The following is an 8,856-nucleotide window of genomic DNA, read 5'->3' as shown; positions in this document are numbered from 1 at the left end:
TGATTTGCTCAGGAGTAAGTATATAAGAAGAGGAGTAGCTAGGGTTTTGGTTCGGTGGGGCGAAACTTCTGAGTGGGCCCCTAACCAGGTAACCTTGACTACAAATATGGTGGCGCACCCTAATAGAGCATGTAGAAGAACCTCAGCAGATGACCGCGCTGTTACTAAAAATAATCTCTATACAGCACTGATATTACCGCCATTTGGTGACATCAGTCCTGCAGAACATATAAGAGATTACAGTACAGTTATATATAGTACCTTACAGCTGACGCTCTTTCTGATTAAATTGTTCACTTTTCCTATCTTTTCCATATGTCCAGATCGACACGACGACTTCTCTATCCAGGACTCAGTCTGCAGAGATCACAACAAAGACAGATTTGACTCCATACATTTCAGGCCCCGTCCTCATCTATTCCCAACCGGCACAAACTCCTCATCCTGCTGATACCCCAATACTGAGCTGCTGCCGTACGTGTCCCTATTACTGCACCTGCTGTGTGCTCTCTAGATGGTAAAACAAACCTCTAGAATATAGTAATGCCGTGTGTAATTGCCCTAGAAAACAAAGCCCACATTTTGCCCCCTAGAAAGTAATAGTGCCCTCTGTGTGCCCCCTTGACAGTCATAATAACCTGAGTTCCCCTATAATGATAAGTGCCCACTTAACATTTAATAATATCCTTAGTCTCCCCCCATGTACAGCTCCCCTCTACACAGTATGATACTCTCTTATACACAGTATAATGCCCCCTCACTGTATAGTACCCCCACACAGTATACTGACCCCTTAGTAGCCTCCAAACTAATGACCTCCACACTGTGCAAAGACCCAACACTATACAAATACTCCACATTATCTCCCACACTGTATGATGGCCCCTACACTGTGCAAAGTCCCCACATTATCTCCCTGTCACGGGTGTGTCAGAGGTGACACACAGTTGCCCTGCAGTGGGTTGCAGGAGATCTCTACGTTAGGCATTGCAGACAGTTTCTTAGATAAGAGGCTGTCTTTAGGACTGAGCGGCTACCTCTCTCTTGCTAATTAGCTCTCTGGCCTGGATGCCACAAATATATTAAAGCTGTGTCTGAGAGCAAGGGGGAGGTTCTCTAGTCAGGAGAACATTAGCATGCAATGCCTCCTGTCTCAGGCCAGTAGGGGGAGCTGGCTGCCCCTATAAAAGCTGGTACTGGGGGCAGGGTTAGAGAGAACTTGACGGCCTGTCTCAGGACTGAGACTTGTCCCAGAGCAGAGCAGGGACAGACAGTTGTATTGCACCTAAGAGGAAGTGTGGCAGGAGGAGAGCCACAAGCCAGAGACAAGAGGTGAAGAGAGCCTGTCTTGGCAGATAACGGACTTAATTTACCAGACTTTGGTGTCTGAGGCTGGGAGGATTCCACATCCCCCAGCAGATAACCAGTCCGCAGGGGACTGTATATTCCTTGGCCTAAGAAGCCTGGACGCCCTGCCACAACAGAAGGGACCAGCAAAGCCGTACAAGGCTGGGAGCAGAAAGGAACCCACATCGCAGGCCATACAGGCGAGAAAACACGGAAAGCTTGGAAACGTGGGCTGTTACTCTATAACGAGGAGATAGCCAGAAGGAGCACAGAAAGCACGGTAGGCCTACACCCTCACCCTGACCAGGGCCAATTTCCCCGTTGCTCTCAGATATCCAGGTCCCCTCCTAGCTGGGACTGTTTGTGGGTCAATTTACCTGTTCTAGTAAAGACCCTGGACTGCAACCTGTTGTCTGTGTGCTCCTTGCTCCTCCAGCACTATCAGCACTGGGACTCTCAATACCATCACTCCCAACATCCACTACACTGCCCTGGGGCCGCACTCTTCCCGTGGGGAGTCACACCATCCCGGCTGCACACCTCATCAGCCCCAGCGGTCTGCATGCAGCGGAGGTTCCTAATAACCGCAATCCACGGGTGGCGTAGTCGGACATAATCATCAGCACATAACGGACTACCACTGGCCTGACCACCCTGAGCCACGAAACCGGGTTGCCACTACTACTGCCATCGTTTCCCTATTGCCCGGATCCGAGTGCCCCACGGCCCAGGGGGCGAGTCAGCTTTGGCGTAGTCGGCAGGATTGCAACCAACCCGCCACAAACGGGTATTGCGTGCCTAGAAAAGACTTTGCACTTACCTGAAAAGAGGTTTCCCGCCATCCGGAGCCGTTTCCCGCCATTTCCAGCCGTCTCCCACCTTTTCCAGCCGTCTCCAGCCATCTTCCATCGGTTCCCGCCATCTTCAGCCGCTTTCCCTCCATCGGACGCCATCTTCAGGACGCCGCGCGGGAAGAAGAGGGGCGTGGACGTCCAAACCGCGCGAGATCTTAAGCTCCGCCCCACGCACCGACGCTGCGCAAGGTCCTGGAAGGGAGAGAGAGCGACGCTGACGTCATCAGGACACGACGCAAGTTCCTCGTCCAGAGCAGCAGCAGCGGAGCCGCGGCCTACAGAAGAGGATCGTCGGAAGGTAGGCCACGCTTAACTAGGGGGGAGGAAGATGTCGGACACAGAGTCGCCCACTACCACCAGCGCAACGGTGATGCCATTCTCCCTGCCTTACATCCCTGGAGCGGCCTGGCTGCCCAAGTACTCAGGGGAGCCCCATGCCCTAACTGACTTTAAGGAAAGGCTGTACAGTTTGTTCCAAGTCTATCCCCTGACAGAGGAACAGAAGGTCAGCATACTAACAGGGCAGTTAACTGGAGCAGCCCAAAGGGAGGTAAAATCATGGCGCACTGAGGAGAAAAGGACTGTGAAGGGTATTCTGGCCCGGCTGTGGGGTACCTTTGACACACGTACCTCCGCTGAAATTAAAATGAGGTTCTATGGATGTAAGCAGAGGGCACAGGACAGCATCAGAGACTATGCCCTAAACTTACAGGAAGCCCTGAGGGCCATCCAACAAGCTGACCCAGGCAGCGTGCAAGATACGGATAAGCTCCTAACAGAACAGTTCATAGAAGGTCTGCTGTCTAGCGCCCACAGGACCCAGCTGCGCCTCATGTTCTTTCAGAACCCTGATCTGACCTTTGCCCAATTCAAGGACAGGGCCATAAGGGTGCTCTGTGAATCCGCAACAAGTGGCGCTATAAACCCCCGGCGCCCTGCCCTTACCTACCACCAGGAGGCGGCGCCCTCCTCTATGGACTCCATGGGGGCTGATGCACAGGCCCTGAACCAAGCCCCGTCGAAAGACCTGCACCACCAAGTCCAGGAGCTGGCCAGGAGCGTCGCGGTGTTGACCAGGACCGTCCAGGCGTTGCAAGTGGACCCGTCAAGACCCATCGAGCTGGCTTCAAGTCCGGAGGATGTCCCGTGGCGTCGACAGAGGAGGATCCCGTCGTTCCGAGGGAGGCCCACCGACCGCTACGCAGAGGATGGACAGCCCATTTGCCGTCGATGCAACCAGCCCAGACACATTTCCAGGTACTGTAATTTAAACGGGTCCAACCTGGGGCAGAGGGCCGACCTCCAGGCATAAGATCACCAGGCCCTTATAATTGGCGTGATAAGTACATTGGGGGGCGCCCGGTTTTACCCGTGGTGCTGGACGGTATCCCCATGAGCGCCTTGCTGGATACTGGGCCGCAAGTAACCACTATCCCTTATGTACTTTTTAAGCAGTATTGGACTGATGCTGATATCACACGGTATCCAGACAGTAACTTGAGCATCATCGCCAGTAATGGCTTACCCGTGCCGCAGATGGGGTTCAAGGAGATGACCATTAAAATTGGTAAAGTTGAACTGCCGGCACAGGGAGTGATTATTGTGGACATTGACCGTCGTGAAAGTCACCCTAAAATAACTGTGGGTACTAACGTGATTGAAAATTGTCTTTCAGAGGTAATTGTAATCTTACAACAGGTGGCGGTGAATGCTAGTTCCAGCCAACAGAGAGTCCTCAACAAGGAGATAAAAGCCCTGATGAGACGGCAGCAGGTAGAACTGTCTGGTGGTGAGATCGGTAGCGTAAGACTGAGTGACCCATTCCCCATTTCCATGCCTCCCAAAAGTGAAATGATGATCTGGTGTCGGACTGCAATCGGGTTGAGAGGTAGAGACTACCAAGCCATGGTAGAACCCGTGTACTCAGACAGCAGGCCCACCATTTTGACAGCCCGGGGGTGGTTGATGTCCGTCATGGGAGGGTGCCCGTCCGCATCCTCAACATTGGGGAGAGGGAGGTACACTTACCCAGGTACGCTACACTCGCCAAGCTGTTTGTGGTCGAACACAAAGCTATCAGGGCCGTGGAACCCTTGCCTCCATCTCCTCAGGCGGAGGGTAATGGCTCCCAGAAACAAAAGGAGGACTGGTGCCAGAAACTCCATGTGGGTGTTGACTCCACTCCCCTGCACCAAAAGCAAGGAGTCTACCGGGTGGTACAGGAGTACGAGAGAGTCTTTAGTAAGCACCCGCTAGACTTCGGCAGAGTAAAAGGGATAGAACACCACATCCCCACAGGGAGCCACCCACCAATAAAAGAGAGACACAGACCAGTACCCCCTGCACATTATCAGAACGCAAAGGGCATGCTAAGAGAGATGAAAGAAGCTGGGGTCATTAGAGACAGCTGTAGCCCCAGGGCAGCCCCCTTGGTTCTGGTCAAAAAGAAAGACGGCACCATGAGAATGTGCGTAGACTATAGACAAATCAACCGTATCACCCATAAAGACGCATACCCGCTGCCTAGAATAGAGGAGTCTTTAGCCGCACTAAAATCAGCTAACTTCTTTTCTACTTTGGACCTTACTAGCGGGTACTTGCAGGTTCCTGTGGCAGAGGCTGACAAGGAGAAGACCGCCTTCACCACCCCGATGGGACTGAGCAAATTCAACTGTATGCCTTTCGGGCTCTGCAACGCACCAGGGACCTTCCAGAGGCTGATGGAATGCTGTCTAGGGCACCGAAACTTCGAGACGGTCCTCCTTTACCTGGATGACGTGATCGTCTATTCGAAGACCTACGAGGACCATCTCAAACACCTGGCTGAGGTGTTCGAAGCCCTGGCAGGCTATGGCCTGAAGGTGAAGACATGTGAAGACTCAAACTTCAAGGTTAGATTTTAGAAAGGCAGATTTTAAGAGACTCAGAAAGAGAATAGGAGGGATCCAATGGCTGGATGTCCTTAAGGACAAAAATGTCCAGGAAGGATGGGAAATTTTTAAAAATGAGATTCTCAAAGCACAATCGTTAACAATCCCGAAAAGTAGGAAGAATGGGAAGCATTTAAGGAAACCAGGATGGATGAACACAGAACTTAAACACATGCTAAAAAGAAAGAAAGAAATGTTTATTAAATGGAAAGAGGGAGGCATATCTAAAGAAGATTATAATGCAGTCTGCAGATCCTGTAGGGCACGTATCAGGTTAGCTAAAGCTGACAATGAATTAAGGCTTGCAAGAGATGTCAAAAGCAATAAAAAAGGATTTTGGGGGTATGTCAAAAGTAAAAGAAAAGTCAAAGATGCTATAGGATTTTTACAGGATGAAAATGGAGAAATGGTAAGAGAGGATGTTGAGAAGGCCGAACTTTTTAATTCCTATTTTGCATCTGTTTTCTCTCAGAAAGAAAATGTAACATCAACTGATCTTCACTGTCCTTTTAAAGGAATAGAGGAATCCAAGTTATCTGTAAACAGAAAGATTGTGAGGGAATATTTAGCTAACATAAATGAGTTCAAGTCTCCAGGTCCAGATGAATTACACCCCAGAGTACTGAAGGAGATCGTAGAAGAAATTTTAGAACCACTCTCCATAATCTTTGAAAATTCTTGGAGAACAGGAGAAGTCCCAGAAGACTGGAGAAGAGCAAATGTTGTTCCTATCTTCAAAAAGGGGAAGAAGGTGGACCCAGGGAACTATAGGCCGGTGAGTCTGACTTCTATACCAGGAAAGATCTTTGAACAAATTATTAAACAACATGTATGTAAGTACATGGATAAGAATGAAGTGATTAACCAGAGTCAGCATGGGTTTGTAACTAACAAGTCATGTCAGACTAACTTAATTTCCTTCTATGACAGAATCACTGACTGGGTGGATCAGGGAAATGCTGTAGATATAGTATATCTTGACTTCAGCAAAGCATTTGACAAAGTATCTCACACCATCCTTATTGAAAAAATGACCAAGTATGCAATGGACCAGGCAACTGTTAGGTGGATTCATAACTGGCTTAGTGATCGGACTCAAAGGGTGGTTGTAAATGGCTTCACATCCAGCTGGATGAATGTCTCAAGTGGGGTACCACAGGGCTCCGTCCTGGGACCTGTATTGTTCAACATCTTTATCAATGATTTAGATGAAGGAATTGAGGGTAAGCTGATTAAATTTGCTGATGACACAGAGCTAGGAGGGATAGCTAATACTAGAGAAGAGAGAGAGAGGATTCAAAAAGACCTAAATAAACTGGAGCATTGGGCAGCAACCAACAGAATGGTTTTTAACAGGGAAAAATGCAAAGTACTACATCTGGGCAATAAAAATGAAAAAAGCATATACAGAATGGGAGGAATAGAGCTAAGCAACAGTACATGTGAAAAAGACTTAGGTATACTAATAGATCATAGACTGAACATGAGTCAACAGTGTGATGCAGCAGCAAAAAAGGCAAATACAATTCTGGGATGTATTAACAGAAGCATACAGTCTAGATCACGTGAAGTCATTATCGGTCTTTACTCCTCTTTGGTCAGACCTCATCTGGAATACTGTGTACAGTTTTGGGCACCACATTTTAAAAAAGACATAGACAAACTGGAGCAAGTTCAGAGAAGAGCGACCAGAATGGTGACTGGTCTGCAAACCATGTCCTATGAGGAACGGTTGCAGGATTTGGGAATGTTTAGCTTGCAAAAAAGAAGACTGAGAGGAGACTTAATAGCTGTCTACAAATATGTCAAGGGCTGTCACATTGTAGAAGGATCATCTTTATTCTCATTTGCACAAGGAAAGACTAGAAGCAATGGGATGAAACTAAATGGGAGGAGACACAGATTAGATATTAGAAAAAACTTTTTGACAGTTAGGGTGATTAATGAGTGGAACAGGCTGCCACGAGAGGTGGTGAGTTCCCCTTCAATGGACGTCTTCAAACAGAGGCTGGACAGACATCTGTCTGAGATGATCTAGTGAATCCTGCTTTGAGCAGGGGGTTGGACCAGATGACCCAGGAGGTCCCTTCCAACTCTACCATTCTATGATTCTATGATTCTATGATTCTATGAAACCATCGAAGTGTCACCTGCTGAAACCAAAGGTCCAGTACCTAGGGCACGTGGTAAGCGCGGAAGGAGTAGCCCCCGACCCTGACAAGGTCACGGCAATCAAGAGCTGGCCAAGCCCCTCGAACATCAAAGAGGTGAGACAGTTTCTCGGGTTGGTAGGCTACTACCGAAGGTTCATCCCCGGGTTCACTAAGATGGCCGCTCCTATGCAGGACCTCCTGATCGGACAGTCTAAGTCCAGAAGTCAAAAGCCACCCTTCAAGTGGGATAAACCGGAAGAGGAGTCCTTCCGCCAGCTAAAGATGGCCCTCACGGGGGATGAGATCCTGGCCTACCCTGATTATGGCCAGTCTTTCATTCTCCACACAGACGCCAGTAATGTGGGACTGGGAGCCGTACTGTCTCAAAACCAACAGGGCAGAGAACGAGTGATCGCATACGCCAGCCGGAAGCTGAGGCCCACCGAGAGGAACCCGGAGAATTACAACTCCTTCAAGCTAGAATTCTTGGCGGTGGTGTGGGCCGTGACGGAACGCTTCAAGCATTACCTGGCCTCCGCAAAGTTCACCGTGTACACGGACAACAACCCGTTGACACACCTGGACAATGCAAGGCTGGGTGCCCTGGAACAGCGGTGGATGGCCCGTCTCTCCAACTATGACTTTGTGATCAAGTACCGGGCAGACAAAACCAATGCCAACGCAGACGCCCTATCAAGAATGCCTCACTTACCTGAAGGTGACGAAGACCCAGAAGAGCTGGAGGAGGTAGAACTCCCCGTGTTTCACCGGTATGGAGCCGCTCAATACTCCCACCGCGTGAAGGAGGAGGATCTAACAACCGTGATGATCAATCCCCTACCTCACCACAGCTGGGCCGAGACCCAAGATAGTGACCCTGCCATCCGCCTGGTGAAAGATCTGCTGACCCAGGAAAACGCCCGCTTAGATCCAGATGCCCCAGAGGAAGCCAAGCAGCTGTGGAAAGAGAAGAGCAAGCTGTTCCTCTACGAAGGCAAGCTGTGCAGAAGGATTGTCAACCACCGGACGCACGAGCTGACCTGGCAAGTCGTGGTTCCAAGGCGGGATGCAGCTATGGTCCTGGGGGCTTACCATGACAGAGCGGGGCACTTCGGTTGGAAGAAACTGGATTTCCTGCTAAGAGGAAGGTTCTTTTGGGTCGGCATGAGAGGAGCTGTAGAAAAATGGTGCAGAGACTGTGGCCCTTGTCACCTCAGGAGGAAGGACCGTGCCAGCCAGAAGACACCCTTGAGGCCCATCGTCACCATGCAGCCTCTTGAGCTGGTAGCTCTGGACCACGTCAAATTGGCTCCAAGCCGGTCAGGATACATCTATGCCCTGACAATCGTGGACCACTACTCCCGTTTTCTCGTGGTGGTCCCGGTAAAAGACTTGACAGCCCAAACAGCGGCCAGAGCCTTCCAGCAATACTTCTGTCGTCCACACGGGTATCCGGAACAGGTCCTGACAGACCAGGGTCCAGCGTTCGAGGCTGAAATCTTCCAGGAGTTCTGCAACCTCTATGGCTGTAAGAAGATTCGGACAACGCCTTACCATCCACAAACCAACGGG

This window comes from Phyllobates terribilis, unplaced genomic scaffold (genome assembly GCF_046119375.1).
Source record: "Phyllobates terribilis strain yellow unplaced genomic scaffold, ASM4611937v1 Scaffold_1__5_contigs__length_1240528914, whole genome shotgun sequence".
NCBI lineage: Eukaryota > Metazoa > Chordata > Amphibia > Anura > Dendrobatidae > Phyllobates > Phyllobates terribilis.
This window is presented reverse-complemented; position numbering follows the sequence as displayed.